A 17931-nucleotide genomic window follows, 5' to 3' on the forward strand; every position below is an offset into this window, starting at 1 on the left:
GAGTTCATATAGTTAGATTTGCCAAAAAAAATAAACAAAATAACTTAAAAATTATAGAGATTAGCATAAACGATGAAAACTATCATTATATCGGATCAAAAAACACCAAAAAAACGATAAAATTAAACTTACGTCTTGTGTTCGAAGAAGATTCAGACTCCTGCAGTTGCATAAGTCATCATCAATAATTTCAAGACATTGGCCATATGGAACTTTTCTTTCCCACAATAAGGTCGCTCATTATACGGTATTTCCTATGAATCGAAAAAAAACATATAAGCTTAAATAACTTATTGTCTGTTGATAAAATGTAAAACCAAATAAACATACCAAAAATATAGGATGATAGTCATCAATCAATTTTAAAAACGATTGGAGCGTTGTTTTTAGGATCCATAACTGCAGAGGAATAAAGGAATTTTTTTTTTAAAAAATAATGGTAACTTATTTATAGAAACAATGTCTAATTACAGAAACAGAGTTATAATTGAGAATATAAAAATTAACCTTAAAAACAGTAATGTGTTTATGGAAACAAAAACATCTTTAGAAAGAAATTAAAGTATCTTTAAACATAAATAGAAAAACTCATAACTGACAAAACTAACAATATGAACTTTAAAAGATAATAACATAAAGTTTCAAAATTATGCCTAAACATAAAATTTAATAAGAAATAAGAAAGAGTATAGATATCAAAAAACAAACAATACCAACAATATTTAACTAACCTGTTTTGGTAGACGAACATTCCGAGTCCGAATTTCAAAAAAGATTAAGGATTCACCATGGAAAAATACAAACAATCAATGATTCAGAACATATATATTACTAATTTAAAAAAAAATTGAAAACTAAAGAAACATATAAAAAATATAGGATCATAGTCATCATGAAAAAAGAAAAACAGAAATAAAAAACAAATAAACATACCAAAAGTAATGAGACATCTTCCTCAATAAGCTTTAAAAATGAAGGACAGTTGTTACTCTGATCCATATATGGAAATTAAAAATGAAGGCTTTTTAAAAATTAAAAGGCTAAACTATTTATAGAAACAAACTTATAGTATCGGGAGAAACTTCTAAAACAAATAATTAAAAAGGAACGCTTTCAAAAAAATTTAAAACCTATTTATTTTTAGAAACACAATCAATATTCCGAAAAAAACATATCACACACTAAAAATTTACATAATCTTTAATGGATTCAAAATTAACAGAATATAAAATTTATTAGTTAATCATGAAAAAAAACAGAAATAAAAAACCAAAACAAAAGAATCATTAATACATATTAATACAATACAAAATTTATTAGTAAAAAAACAAAGATTTTCAAATTTCAAAAAATATCATAGTTAGATTTGCGAAAAAAAATATTAAACAAAATAACTTAAAAATTATAGAGATTGACATAAACGATGAAAACTATCATTATACCGGATAAAAAACACCAAAAAAAAACTATAAAATTAAACTAACCTCTTGTGTTCGAAGAAGATTCAGACTCCTGCAGTTGCATAAGTCATCATCAATAAGTTCAATACATTGAGCATATGGAACTTTTCCTTCCCACAATAAGCTGGCTCATCATACGGTATTTCCTATGAATCGAAAAAAAAAAACTTATAAGCTTAAATAACTTTTTGCCTGTTGATAAAATGAAAACCAAAGAAACATACAAAAAATATAGGATGATAGTCATCAATCAACTTTAAAAACAATTGGAGCATTGTTTTTAGGATCCATAACTGCAAAGGAATAAGGAATTTTTTTAAAAAATATAACGACAACTTATTTATAGAAACAATGTCTAATTACATAAACAGAGTTATAATTGAGAATAGTAAAATTAACCTTAAAAACAGTAATGTGTTTATGGAAACAAAAACATCTTTAGAAATAAATAAAAGGTATCTTAAACCTAAATAGAAAAACTCATAACTGACAAAACTAACAATATGAACTTTAAAATATAATAACATAAAGTTTCAAAATTATGCATAAACAGAAAATTTAATAAGAAATAAGAAAGAGTATAGACATCAAAAAACAAACAATACCAACAACATTTAACTAACCTTTATTGGGAGACGAACATTCCGAGTCCGAATTTTAAAAAAGATTAAGGATTCACCATGGAAAAATACAAACAATCAATCATTCAGAACATATATTTCTAATTTAAAAAAAACTGAAAACTAAAGAAACATATCAAAAAATTAGGATTATAGTGATCAATCAACTTTAACAACGAAAGAGCGTTGTTTTTAGGATCCATAACTGCAAAGGAATAATAATTTTAAAAGATAATCTATTTATAGAAACAATGTCTATTTACAGAAACTGAATAATAATTTCGAATACAAAAAATTAACATTAAAAATGGCCATCTGTTTATAGAAACAAAAACAATTTTAAAAGACATTAAAGTATCCTTAAATAATTAACAACATAACTAAATAGCAAAAAAATATAACTGACAAAACAAACCATATGAACTTCAAAAGATAATCACATAAACTCTCAAAATATAGCATAAAGACAAAATTTAAAACCAAAGACTATAGATATCAAAAAACAAACAACACCAAGAAAATTGAACTAACCTGTTTTGGTCGACGAACTGTCCGAGTTCGATTGTCACGAAATATTGAGGGTTCAACATGAGAAAAACAAACCATAAATCATTCAGAACGTATATTATTAATTTTTGAAAAAAAAAACACCGAACATAAATGATAAAATCAAACATTACAAAGTTAAAAAAGATAAAACAACTATAACATTCAACTAACCTCTGTTGCTTGTTGAATGATCGGAGTCCGATTGTTATCCAAGATTTAGGGATTCACATGAAAATCAAAATAAACAAAAATCAGTAAGTTTGATAAATGTCCAAGACATGATTAACGTTCATAGACACTACATAAATCAGAGAATGTAGATGATGATAACAAAACCTCTGATCTTGATATTATTTGCAAAAAAAATATAAATGTTCAATCGCTTAGATTAAAGATGCACGGTAGATAAACAACAAACTAAAACAACATACCTTCAATTTTATGATCGGATCTACAAAATTCAGAACAACATAACTTATTTTGGTAGACTAACAATCCGAGTCCGAATTTCAAAAAAGATTGAGGGTTCACCATGAGAAAATACAAACCATAAATCATTCAGAACATATATTAATAGGTAAAAAAATAATGAACATAAAGGATAAAATTACATATTACATACTTAAAAAGGATAAAATAACTATAACACTTAACTAACCTCTTTTGATTGACGAATTATCGGAGTCCGAAATCAGATCTACAGAAATCAGAACAAAGAAAAAGTTATTACAAATCAGAACAAAGATTATTAGAAATCCAAAGAAAGAAAAAGATAAAGTTTGATCGGATCTACTGAAATCAGAACAAAGAAAACGTTATTAGAAATCAAAAGAATCTTTATAAAATGAACTTTATATACAATCGAACAACATAAATAAAAACATACCTTTAATTTCTTTGATAAGATCTACAGAAATCAGACAAAAAATGATTTTTAGCAATCACAACAATATTCATAAAAACAACTTTTTATAATACAATCGAATAACATAAAAAACAAAACACCTTTAATTTCTTTTATCGGATCTACAGAAATGAGAAAACAAATGGTTTTTAGCAATCGAAACAATCTTTATAAAAACAATCATTTACAACAATTACAACAAAAAAAATCAAAAAATCACGAAAAACTACTATATATCAGGATTCAAATTATCAGTTTTCCGCCAAAATAATAAATTTTTTCAGAAAACTTAAATATCGTCTAAAACTGAAGAACTTCAATATACCGGAACAACATTAGATCAGATCTAAGCAAAACTAACCCAGAAGCCATGTCTCTGAAACTCAATGTGACGCTTCAATATAAAATCTTTTAGATCTAAGCAAAACATACATGAATTCATCTATAAAAAGTGCATCAAAAACTCTACTAAATCACCACAAACATAGAGAACCATCAATATTAACTCATAAATTATGAAAAAAAACCCGTTATCCCATTCAAGCATTTCATCAAACACCTTGCGTGCAATCCAAAAACTAAAACATTTTCAAACATTTTACACTAAAATTAACATTCAGTCATCACGGATCTAATCAACCAATTTCCATAAAATTAATAAGAATACAAAAAAAGTTAACATCAATCGGACATTTATACCAGAATCGAATCTGTAGTACTACATATATAATAGACGTGCAGGTAGAATTTTTTCGGTGCTTATCATCAAAATATCTTGCTAACATGAATCTGTTATGGAACAACAACGACAAAAATGTGAGGTAGATTATATGTGAAGAAACAAAATAACATCAGAAAGAGAAATCAAAAGAATAAAATTAAAATCTACGGCTAAGAAAAATAGATTGAAGGGTAAAACCACATACCTTCAATAGCGGAAGAAGATCTGAATAGAGAGATGAGAAATCGATGTGACGTCCAGAAAGGTTGAGTTGATCTAGGGTTTGGTTTTAGGGTTGTGAAGATTGTTGAAGAGTATGGAAGAAGAATTAGAAAAAAAGACATATATAAAGGATCCATCATGATTGATCCAAATCCAAAAGTCCGACCCGATGCTTTCTGGATCCCGTGTCCATTGTGAATTTGTGTGATTTCCCTCCTAAACCAAGTTGCCACATCAGCCAAGATGGCCAAATACAAATGCCACCTAGCCCAAATCCATCTCATTTATATATATATATAGATTCCAATAAGTCTTTCATTGTAAATGCGAAAATTTGTGGTATTTTACATCACGTGCTTAGTTTGGGTTGAACGTAGACCATGTACTTTTCTTTTATTTTGTATCTTTTTTTCAGGCGTCGAATATGGAGTTTGACTATGACTTTTATCTTTTCTAGATAAGTCATGTTTTTCAGCAAGGAGGAAGACTATTGTTTCTCGCTACGTTATTATTTTATTTAATAATAATAATTAATTTGTTTGTTTAAAATAATCGAGTTAATATTAATAGCACACGAATTAAAAGATTAAGGTGAGGGGGGTTTTACACAACCCACTAGTTGTGTGGTTTCTTTTGAAGACAATATTACATTAGCTAAAACATATTTGTTCTTGTTCATTCCTATCGCAACAAGATGGACTCTACCCATGCGTTTGACCTTCAAGCCTAATGATATCCACTATTGTATGCGTATGACAACAGGTAGATTGAAGGGTCAGATGATACTGCTCTAAATGGATGTACTCCGGTTTTGAACCCAGGTCTCCTATTGATGACTGAAGTTTGAAGCCCAACCAGATGCTCTAATCTATTATATATAATAAACATGATAAATAAAGGCTGATGTGTCATGTTGTGAGGGCTTGGAAAATGATGTGGCATTACCTTAGGCAACCTACAATTTGGTTTTGGCTTCAAAAAGTTCCATCTCTTTTTATTGTTTGGACGCGGGATCCGGTTGAATTCGGGTCATCCGTTACCTTGAATTGGATCTGTATAAAAGGCAATACCTCAGAACATTTTCTCTCTGTAAACCCTAAACTCATCGCCGCTTTCATTCTTTTCATATCTCTATGTTTTCTCCTCTCCATTGAAGCCGCTTCGATTATTTGAGGTGTGTTTAAGGTTTCCATTTTATAATCCTTTGCCTTTCTTGACTTACAGATCTGCTATTTTTTCAGATAGAATTGAATCAGAGAGAAGCAATGCAAAATAAGGGTTTTATTTGCCAGCTTCCTTACCAAACCCTAACACGCCCCCATCTTTGCAATCTCTACATCTATCATCTTCGCCATTTCTTTCCTTCATATAATGGTTTGTTGTTCAAATCGATTGTAAAAAAAGGTATGATTTTCATTCTCATCCCAAACCATACATAGAGAATCATCAAAGAATCAATCAATTCGAGGGTCTTGCTTATGCTCTGTAATAGGTGATGGCATATTAGGTGATGAAAGTTTAGATGTCTTTGTTGCGAACTCAAATGGACAGGTTCAATTTATTAATTCTATATTGAAGTATGTTTTGGTACATAAGTTTAGGAAGATTTATTACACTATTTAATTTCGAAGATTTGCTGAATGATGACGATGTGAGCATTGGAGGGACCATGTGCATCAGTTGGGAGTGACCTGTTTAGAATCAATCCGCTGATTATGGAGCTGATTTATTTCAACCTTTTGACCTGGTAACTGTTATTGCTTTTGTTGATTAGATTGTTTGTGACTGTAGATTTTAGGAATTAGGGTTTTGTTATTGGGGCTTTTTTGATTAATTTGGTTTGAGTTATTCGTTTATGTGTGTGTCTAAATGTAGAAGGTTGTTATTGTTAATTTGTTTTTATTGTGTAGGTTGTTTGGCATCAAAGTTGAAGGTGGATGGCTAAGCTTTTAAGCAGTTGTGTGGCGGTGGTATGGAGTTGGTATAAGGTATGATTTCTCAAGGTTGTTCCCCTTTGTTGGTAGCCTATGTTGTTAATATATATCAAAGTATATTTGTAAAAAGTTTGTTTGAATTCTCATGTTGAATAGTTTTTAGGGATTTTTTTCTTCTATTTGTGAAAAAATAAGTTATAATACGATTGCAGGGCTCACTGGGTGGAACAGAGGTTGTGATTCGGCATTTTCCAGCTGCTACACAAAATTTCTTAGTTGGTGCTCATGGAGAAGATCGACAAGAGTAGGTTAGTGTTTTACGTTCATCAAATCCGGTGTGTCTTATACTGGTTCTGAATTTACAGAGCCCAAACATGGCTTCATGGATAATGGTAACTCAAAAAACCAAAACCATAAAACTTCAGCTGCATCTACGCATTCATTAAAGAAGGATGGATTTCAAATATGGAGTTTGGGTTGATTCTTTGACGGTGGTCAGGCATCGTGACGACAAGCGAGTGGGCGAGTGGGTGGTGCGGTAATTATCGTTCTTGCCATAATTTTATGACATGTTCTATCAATTAATTCTTATGATATCAGCTATTTTTAATGGTTCGGGTGTCTGTCACATATTTTCTTACATCTTAATTGGCTATCTTTGGATATAATGTGTTGTAACAGGTTATAATGGGCACACAAGATAGAAGGTGCTGGTGTGTTTGCAGTTGAACTGTTTTTAACATAAGATGGTCAGGTTACTATTATATATCTTAATATTTTTTTATGTTTTAACGTAAGACTTTTAATAACTTTATACGTATACTGCTATATGTGAATGTTAATATGAATTTGTGTGTTTAAAGAAGGTTGCTTTTAGACCTCATAACAGTGGCCACAAGACAACTACTTTATGTAACAATTTTGACTAACATGGATACTATACACAAAACTAACATGAACTCAAGTTTTGGGTAATTTATATTTTATTCTCCCTCTTTTTTTTATAATTCATAAAGTAACTTATTTCTAAAGTTTATATATGGTATTAATGTGTCTTTATATTTCAAAATACACTTATCATGTTACATAGCAAATCGTTCTCATGAATTTCTAAACTTCATGGCAATTTTGAAATGTACCTACTTCAAATATAGGTGGGGGACAACTGGCATGTGAATAACTCGGCCACAACAGGGTTTGTAGAATTGTTATTCCAATCTTTTTTTTTGTATAACTATGTATGCAATATGCAACTCTTCGTTATGATCCTATTGAAAAGTAAAATAGACTATCGAGCTATGAATTTATTATGATTATTGTAAGTAGGCTGAATGGTGCAGTGGAATTGAGTGAATTGATGTCATCGTTTTTAAGATACAACATAGAAAGGAAACCAACAAGCGTGTGAGCGCGCCATGGTGTATGCCTTTTCTCACCAAGTACATGTATTTTATTAAAGTGACAAGATATCTAAAAGTAAGACAAACAAGCAGCAACGAAGAAGCAGTCAGCCCATCCACACCGGCCACTACTCCTGGGCAACGCGTCGCCGCTGCCGATGTCCTTCCACAGTCCTGCTACTACGGTTGCCACATGCTCGATGGACGATCACTGGCCACTACACCAGGTTAATTTTTTTTAGTTCGAATTAGATGTGGTTATGTGAAATTGTTGTTGAACGTAACTTGAAAATGTTTATCCTAAATTGAGCATTTATAGGTCGGTGCGGAGGCGGTTTGGGTTTTTATTGTTAATGGGGTATTTGGTCCAGAATCAAGGTTATGAGCTTTTGATCTTCGGTAAGTAGGATTTTACTATTTGATTGTTCTTTGATTTCAATCAGTTGTTTTAATTGCATTGTACATCATCATCATCATCATCATCATCATCATCATCATCATACTCGGTATATCCGACCAATAGCAAAGCTAAGGTAGAGTCTGAGGAGGGTAAGATGTAGACAGCCTTACCTCTATCCCGTAGGAATAGAGAGACTGCTTATATTAGTTTATGCTAATTATATGTACGTTAATAAAAAAACAAGGTTGAATATGGCCTTAGTACAAGTCCTCCCACAGACCAAAGCTTTTCGTGTATCCTACGCTTTGGACTCGGATACTGACCTATAGGGTTGCTCAGTCTTAAGTGAATGTCCCATTCGAACAACCGATGAGAGGGTTATGATAGCATTTAATCCGGATGAGTTGTTAGGCAATTAGAAACAAATTGTTTTGGATAATATAAATAACAGATTTGTAATTGAGTCGGTCCATGCCTTTTGTATTTGAGTCAACTTAATTAGTTTGACACCATTGTTGAGTCTCTTAACAGGTTATGGTTGTGATATTATATATAATAATTTTTTATGTTATTCAGTAATGTCTTTAATGTATTGATAATATTATATATAATAATTTTTTATGTTATTCAATAAAGTATTTAATGTATTGATAATATTATATATAATAATTTTTATGTTATTTAGTAACGTTTTAATAATATTATATACTTATTTTCTTTATCTAAATATTCTTAGGTCTAAAAGTTTAATATACTTTTTGTCTTTATCTAAATATTCTTATGTCCGGAAAGTTATTGTTGAAACACTTACCTCTACAAGTACTAATCATCTATGGTATTATAGCGGTGCAATGTCCAAGGTTGAAAAACCATTCATCATATATGAGCAGGAAGATGGGTCTTGTGATGTTTTGGACAAGAAGGTTATGAGGTTTGAATACTTTAAATATATTTTGTACATCATATATGTAATGCATATACTAATTCGAATTGTGGTCGGCTTGTAGCGAACAGGTTAATATGTCATCGGTTGGAGTTATTTGATGAGAGGCAAGGACATGTCGATTGGTGATATTTGTGTTTTTAAATAGTCAAAGAGCAAAGGGAAGATATTGGTTGCAAAACCTCCAAAACATATAGCATGAGTTTAAAATTGTCTCAAGTTTCTTAATGTTTTCATTCGTTTATTCACTTTTTAGTATCATATTGTTTTGTGATCATTTAAATATTTTAATAGCCTTTTTTCTGTTTGATATACTTTAACTAATTTTCAATTGTTTTGTTAATCATTAAAATTTTAATACAAAGTAAATTATAAATCTGAATCATAAATTGATAAGTTTACAAGTCTGCCTAAAACTTCACAGTTTGTCATTAAGTTGAAGACAAGTATATAATTCTCTTATAGCCAAGACATTAATATGTAAATCTTTTTGACATCAAAGGTGTTTTTTTCAATCATGATTACATTGTTGATCTTTGGTAGCGAGTTAATTTGCTTTTTGTGTTGAAATATAAATACAAAAGGCAAAAGAGAAGCTATGGTTTGACAATATAAGATACGTTTAGTGAATTTTTCATTTGCTTCTGGTTCATTGATTGTAGCTAGACCGGTCTAAAAATGTGTTAAGCAGTTAATATCTCATTCACCTGTTAAGTTATTATTAGTATTACTGTATTAATTTTTAATCGAGTTAATTACATAGTTAGCCCCTGTGGTTTGCACTAAATAACATATTTAGGTACTAATAGTTTAAAATCACCTTCTAGGGTATTAACTTTTCATTTTGTAACGTTTGGAGATATTAACTTCTAGGGTATTAACATAGTTAGTCCTTGTGGTTTGCACAAAATAACATATTTAGGTACTAATAGAATGTGATTTTAAGCCTACAAATAACGTTAATACCTTCAAACGTTACAAAATGAAAAGTTAATACCCTAAAATGTGATTCTAAACTATTAATATCTAAGTATGTTACTTTGTACAAACCACAAGGACTAACTATGTAATTAACTCTTTTTAATCAATTAAAATTATTATGAATATAAATAAATTTCTATTTGAATCTATTTTAGTGACTTGATTTCGCTCTTAATTTATAATTCCGAGTAGGTTAGTCAGTCCTGTCGATTTTGATCATTGTAGGCCGATAATGATCAGAAAATCTCTTCACACATGAAGCCAAACAACATAGATTGCAAGGGTTGTTCTTGCTCAAGTTTGAAGCTTAAACTTTGAAGCTCTTTTGACTGTCTTTTAATAAATTTTGAAATTTGAACTTTTAAACTTTTATATCAATTTGAGTTGAACAAGTTACACATCTCTACTAATTAAAGGATTAAGAATTATCACAGAATTTGTGATTAGACTCCTAACATTATATATACTCATCTTGTTTTTGTATGTTTTTATAGCTCTTTACAACAAGAAAAAGTTTAAGAAACCAAATTAAAAATTTATGGTGGAGAAAAGGGAAAGAAGATACTTTAGAGGTAAAAAGTGTTATTTTAATACTTTTATTTGTTGTTAATTAAATTTTCCTACCCGGACATGTCCGGGTTATAACCTAGTTGGTGTATAAACATTATGTCTAGTGGAGATGGATATGATGGTGTGGTTCCGCTGGTGGCATGATGATACTCCAGTGGTCTATCACTGATCCAAATTTATGGTTAAAAAAAAGAAAAGATTAATAATGTTTCAATTAATGAGTAATATAGAAGTCAACTAGGAGGAACGCTAGTTTCTCGCTAGTTTATTATTTTATTTTATTTGATTGTTTAAAATAATTCAAAATAATCGAGTTAATAGTAATAGCACACTAAGAAGTTGTTTGTTTAGCTCTTAATGAGGCTCTTAATAGTTCAGACCCTTTACTGGTTCAGCACTTAATGGTTCAGACTGTTTGTTTCGTGAGCAGATGTCAGAATGGTTCAGACATTTGTTTCTGAATGACTAAGCATTATACTGAGTCTGGATGGTTAAGATCTCTAATCTGAATTGATCAGACATTTGCCTTTGAACGGTTAAACATTACACTGGCTCTTAATGGTTCAGACCTCTTACTGGTTCAACAATTAATAGTTCGGACCTCTTACTGGTTCAGCCCTTAACCATTCAAAAGTTGCCAAAAGGTCCCTAATTAAATTTTTAATTAAAGTGTAAGTTTGTTTAGGAAGGAGGAACACTATTCGCTACTGGTTCAACACTTAATGGTTTAGACTGTTTGTTTCGTGAGCAGATGTCAGAATGGTTCAGACATTTGTTTCTCAATGATTAAGTATTATACTGAGTCTGAATGGTTAAGATCTCTATTTCGATATGTCCATAATAAGTTCATGTGTATAGTTTCTTTATGATCAATAACGTAATTTCTTTTCTAAAAGTAAGAAACATATCAGTTTTCAACACTGCGAAATTCGCAGGTATTAGCACTAGTGTTTCAATTAAAGTGTAATGAACTAAGGGTTTGTTTGGAAACATTTGCACACCAGTAAGAAACTTGAATTTGTGAGAGACTCTGAGCCAATAAGAGGCTTGTTATTTGGTGGTGTAGGAGGAGATGGTTGGTTAAGGGGGTGGTGCGTTAGTTGCTGGCTGAGGGTTATGAATACAGAAAAAGATAAAGTGGCAAAATTTTTATTCAATATCATTTTGAAATTTAATGGGTTAGAGACTTGTTGACTCATTGTTACACCCCAATATTCCACGTATTACCGGTGGGCCCGGCGGGGAGTATCGTGACGTAGTTGATATCATCATTGTCAACACACACAATAATATAGCACAGCGGAAGGCTGGGTAAATAAACTATTACAAACCATACTGTCTGTCGATGTTCGAGTACATGAATAATACAGACTGGAATGTAATAAGATCCCCAGGCGGATCATAAAGTACAAAGAAATATAAACTACAGACTCCGGGTATCTATGGGATTTGCAAGATCCTCTATAACACCCTATAGCTCCAGCCTATTTCGAGAAGTACCTGTCAATTCAATCTTTAGGAAAATACGTCAGTATACACTGGTAAATACAATTTAACTGACTCGTTTTGAAAACATTTAAGAAAATCGATTTAGATGCACATGGCACAAATCCTTTATAACTTGGGACAATCTTTATTAAGATCTTGTATACAGCTTTACATATTTTTCATACAAGTGGGGCCGGTTTGGAAGCCGGACATGATTAACTGACTCACCACTTATAGAACCCACAAAGGAGTTATCCCCAACTTGTGGGTAATTTAATATTTAGCATTTGCATCTGTCAGGTGCATGCCTGCACCCCGTGCATAGGTCGTGGCCATTAATAATTTAAATGAGCCGAGGATATCCAGGACACGGTCGTTAACCCCCAAATGTTTATGTTATCAAATAATACAGATTAAAACGGGTTATGCGGATTTATTAAATCACAATCCGACAAAATAATCCCATACCCGACCAAGCGGTATTAATATACCGTATCCCAAGCCCGTATAGGGAAAATAAGTTAAAAGTATTTACCTGGTGAGAGCAGTAAATTCCTAAGGTTCTTGAAAGGCACTTTTTACCGGAAGCTATAAATCTGTATGGAAGGTTTAATTAGCCTATTAGGATGCTAACGGGTCTTTAATTAAGTCAAGGACTTAGACCGGCTAGCTAGAAGGAAACCTTATGGACTTAACGTAGATTAAGCGGAGACCGGGTTAGAACGTGATTTAGACCCGACAAGCTTGGATACTTGTCTAATATGGGTAAACTAAATACATTCTGGAAAATGGAATTTAATGACAAGGTTAAGCCCGTTTCGGCTATTTTACGTAAACTAGTCACGTAAACCGATCCGAACGCGTAAATGCGTAACGGGTAACTAAATAAATACAGGTCTTAATCATTATTATGCTCAAAATATGTTAATATATCAGTAGTATATCAACATTTATGCCCAGAAAGTAATTTAAACCAAAATAAGTCCCATAAGTGCATTTTGGTAATTTTGATGCGTATAAAAGAGTTTACTTAAAAAGCTGAGTTCCGGATCTGATTAGATTAATAAAAGCATGTATTTTAATGAGTTATATCAGTAAGATACTTAATATATGAAAATATACCTTTTATAACTAACTATGCACCGTAGGGGCATTTTGGTAATTTTACATAGGCTTAAAAGGGTTAAAATAGACTTCTGAGTTTTAAAACTTTATTTTACTGTAATATTATGTAGATTAGCTTAAAACATCAGTAGGTTATGAGTTTTATATGACAAATATAGTCTTGATCCATACTAGGTGCTAAAAACGCTAAAATGCAATTTAAAGGGCTATTATGGTAAAAATAGGAACTCTGAGATTTTGATCAGTTTAAAAAGTTCAAAATATTATATTTATCATATAGAATCAGTAGCAAAAAGTTTGGCTTGAAAATGTTATGTAAAACTCATTTTATGGATGAAAAGGGTAAAACCGGCAATTACCGAAATTAGGCTATAATACTATGTTATGCTCAGCCTAAAAATAAATAAAAATCTTCAAAAATCCCAAAATATTATTTAACATCAGTAGGTAGAAAGTTTGGTGTCAAAAATCGGGTTAAGATAGGCTTCATGCTAATTACGCCTTTTAAATACTAAAAAGTTCCTTAATTACGCTATTGAGCATAACTCCTATTCTAGACCTCAAACTGATGTCAAATTTTCGGGACATGTCTAAATATCAGTAGCAAAGGTTTTAGTTCATTCACATTGCTAAAAATCTCAGTTTTGTGTAAAAAGGTCGTTTTAGGCATTAATGAGCATAATTACGATCAAGAGCATATCTTACAAACGATTAGGCACCATGCAATATAACTTCAGAGGGTTATACTACAATGTAATATGGTCCTAATGGAAGCTTAAAACATGGAAGAATTAAGCTTGAACGGGTCAGAACTGAAAGTCAAGCAAAAGTCAAGCTTTTGCGACTTTCGGTTATAATCTGCCCTTAGACTATTAATTGTCGGATTAGGACTGATAAAACATGTTTAGATAGTCATTACCAAGTTATTAGAATGTTAAAATGTAATTTAGAACCTCTGGTTTATTAATTAAAATCATTTTTGTCATTTCTGTCCAGTTTGACTTGTTGTCAAACTACTTTGACCCGACATTTAATCAGTCAAACGAGATAATTAGAAGACACCCTTTTAAGGGTTAATCACCTATACTAATGTGGTTTCATAACCACTTTCAATTTGATCAGTGGTTAAGCCACATATAATTAAAACAAAAGTCAAACTGATTATACACTAAGTTCGACTTTTGAGTAATTAGACTAAATTAAACAACTAAATAAGTAATTAGAAGCTTACTAATGGTCCTAGCAATCTTTTCTACACTTCAAAATCTTCTCCAAGTCCTTAGCAAGCTCCAGAGATGAGTAGAATAGCAATTGTTGCAAATGTGTGTCAAGAACACATGAACTAGCTTTCTTATATAGTGAATGAAATGATCAAGGATCACTTCCAGGTGTTATTTGGGGCTCTGAGATCGATCCAGGTGTCCAAGCTACTGAAATAAACCAACTTACAGCTCCCTAGGTCGTTACAAACTAGGTTAAGGCGGTGGAACAGGCCAAACCCGCACATGCAGGTGTTTTTCTTATCTGGGCATGCTGAGGCGGGCCGCGTAAGACTTAAGGGTGTCTTACGCGGGCCGCGTGGACCTGTTAAACCGGGAAAACAAGTTTAAAAGCTGGCAGCTTCAGTCCCTGCTCGTTTAAACCCCTTTTTAACTCCATTTTTGGCAATCAAGGCCCTTGTAGTTAATTTCTTGGGGCCCAAGGATGTATAAACAAACTTCGTTAGGCTCGGGTTCGTTAAATTTCTTCATGAAAGCAAGTTTCATCAAGTTGACGCTTTTAACCCAATGTTTAGAAAACATGCTTAGCGATCTCGGAATCATGTGAAATTTTTACCACATATTCTCGGGAGTATATTTGAATATTACGAAGCCTCGGTTTCGTTAAAAGGCCATTCAGAGGTCAGAATTGACATATTGACACTTTTAACCCTTGTAATTTATAATCTTCCGATTATTTTCACATACGGCTTCGTATACCCAATCGATCACCCATTTAAGAATATTTTCTTCACCTGTGGTCATTCAGAGGCCCAAGATTGGCATGTTGACACTTTTAGTCCTTTCGTTTGCATATTTTCACTCGTTGTCAATTTTAGTCCCTTAAACTCAATCTTTTGCATAATCATAGTGTAGGACACGTGTCTATGTATAATTGGACACGTTTTTACATGGTGTTACATCCTCACCCCCTTAAAAGAAATCTCGACCCCGAGATTTACTGGAATAAGTGAGGGTACTTCTATCTCATAGTGGGCTCAACCTCCCACGTATACTCGGGACCTCTACGAGCGTCCCATTTAACCTTTACTATAGGTATATACTTCCTTCGAAGCTTTTTGACTTGTCGATCCTCGATCGATATAGGTTTCTCAATGAACCTCAAGCTTTTATCAACTTGTACGTCTTTATGAGACATTGCTAGAGATTCATCGGCTAAACATTTCTTGAGATTACAAACGTGGAACACATCATGAATTCCACTCAGCTCCTCTGGCAAGTTTAGCTTATAAGCTACACTGCCGACACACTCGATGATCTCGAATGGTCCTATATATCTAGGGCTCAACTTGCCCTTTTTACCAAAACCCATCACACATTTCTAGGGTGACACTTTCAATAGAACTTTATCGCCCACTTCAAACTTGAGAGGTTTTCGCCTCTTATCAGCATAACTTTTCTGCCTATCCCTGGCAGCTTTAAGGCGATCACGAATCTGGACAATCTTGTCCGTCGTTTCAAGGATATATCAGGTCCTGATATCGGCTTCTCCTACTTCTGCCCAACAGACAGGCGTTCTGCATTTCCTACCATATAATGCCTCAAAAGGCGCAGCCTGAATGCTGGTATGATAACTATTGTTATAGGAGAACTCAATCAATGGCAGGTGGTCATCCCAACTACCACTTAAATCAATAACACATGCACGAAGCATGTCTTCCAAGGTTTGAATAGTACGCTCACTCTGACCATCAGTCGGAGGATGGTAAGCAGTACTAAAATTTAAACGTGTACCCAAAGATTGTTGGAAGTTTTTCCAAAAATGAGAGGTGTATCTAGTATCTCTATCAGAGATAATAGCCACCGGTACTCCATGAAGAGCTACAATCTTATCAACATACAACTGGGCTAACTTATCGGAGCTATGAGTCTCCTTGATGGGCAAGAAATGTGCTGACTTCGTCAGTCTATCAACTATAACCCATATAGTGTCATTTTCGTGCCTTGTTTTAGGTAACTTGGTTATAAAATCCATGGTTACCATTTCCCATTTCCAAGTGGGAAGTTCCGGCTGTTGTAGAAGACCTAATGGCTTTTGATGTTTAGCCTTAATCTGAGCACATGTCAGGCACTTAGCTACATGGGTGGCAATAGATTTCTTCAAACCTATCCACCAGTAATTGGCCTTTAAGTCTTGATACATTTTGTCACCTCCCGGGTGAACCGAATATTTAGAGTTATGGGCTTCCTGAAGGATCACATCCCGAAGTCCTCCTTGAATAGGAACTCAAATTCTACCGTTCATTCTAAGAATTCCATCCTTTCCAGGTGTTATCTGTTCAGCAGTCACACCTAACTTTTCGTTTGGAAGATTAACTTCCAATACAGCGTCCTTCTGTGCAGCTAATAGTCTTTCATTCAGACTATTCTTCAATTCAATGCTCTTTGCGTTGATCCTAATCGGTTTAACTCTTTCCTTTTGGCTTAGAGCATCTGCGACCACATTCGCCTTACCGGGATGGTAGCGAATCTCGCAATCATAATCATTTAAAGTTTCCATCCAACGGCGTTGTCTCATATTGAGCTCTTTCTGGTTGAACAAATGTTGGAGACTTTTGTGATCTGAATAGATTACACATTTTGTTCCATACAAATAGTGTCTCCATAATTTTAGTGCGAATACCACGGCACCCAATTCCAAATCATGGGTGGTGTAATTCTTTTCGTGCACCTTTAACTGTCGCGATGCATAGGCAATTACATTGCCCCGCTGCATAAGTACACACCCCATGCCAGTGTGTGAAGCATCGCAGTATACAACAAACTCTTCTATACCCTCTAGTAAGGATAAAACCGGAGCATTGCTCAATCTTTGCTTTAGAGTCTCGAAAGATTCCTGCTGCTTGGGACCCCAGACAAATTTTACATTCTTGCAGGTCAAGGAGGTTAATGGTGCAGCTATTCTTGAGAAGTTCTCGATGAACCTTCTCTAATATCCTGCTAAACCCAGAAAGCTGCGAATTTCTGTAGGTGTCTTAGGTGCTTCCCAATTCATAACAGCCTCTACCTTGGCAGGATCTACTTGAATACCTTGTTCACTGACAACGTGTCCAAGGAACTGGACCTTACGAAGCCAAAATTCACACTTGGAGAATTTGGCATACAACTTCTCCTGTCGAAGCAGTCCTAAAATACACCGAAGGTGCTTTTCATGCTCCACTTGGCTACGCGAGTAGATAAGTATGTCGTCTATAAAGACAATGACAAACTTATCCAAATACGGCTTGCAGACTCTATTCATGAGATCCATGAATGCTGCAGGTGCATTAGTGAGCCCAAAAGGCATCACTATGAACTCAAAATGTCCATACCTCGTTCTAAATGTTGTCTTCGG

The 17931-nt window shown here is 33.1% G+C and overlaps 2 long non-coding RNA genes across 32 annotated transcripts; one reads left to right on the forward strand and one right to left on the reverse strand.

Moving 5' to 3' along the window:
* Positions 1–112: 112 nt before the first annotated feature.
* LOC110903222 lies at positions 113–3490 on the reverse strand. The gene is made up of 5 exons (XR_004877632.1): positions 2801–3490; positions 2612–2628; positions 1485–1606; positions 331–399; positions 113–254 (listed from the first exon to the last, which is right to left on the reverse strand). It is a non-coding gene; the product is annotated as an uncharacterized LOC110903222 (long non-coding RNA).
* A 2036-nt stretch (positions 3491–5526) lies between these two features.
* On the forward strand, positions 5527–9467 carry LOC110899267. Of its 31 annotated transcripts, none has more exons than XR_004877659.1 (11): positions 5527–5650; positions 5718–5880; positions 5969–6223; positions 6387–6464; positions 6623–6948; positions 7092–7605; positions 7737–7830; positions 7904–8037; positions 8130–8209; positions 9055–9141; positions 9218–9467. It is a non-coding gene; the product is annotated as an uncharacterized LOC110899267 (long non-coding RNA). The 31 variants fall into 31 exon arrangements; XR_004877660.1 differs by having other exon boundaries at positions 7751–7830; XR_004877649.1 differs by having other exon boundaries at positions 7092–7164; positions 7565–7605; positions 7737–8037.
* Positions 9468–17931: the final 8464 nt, after the last annotated feature.

The sequence above is a fragment of the Helianthus annuus genome, chromosome 13 (genome assembly GCF_002127325.2).
Source record: "Helianthus annuus cultivar XRQ/B chromosome 13, HanXRQr2.0-SUNRISE, whole genome shotgun sequence".
Lineage (NCBI taxonomy): Eukaryota > Viridiplantae > Streptophyta > Magnoliopsida > Asterales > Asteraceae > Helianthus > Helianthus annuus.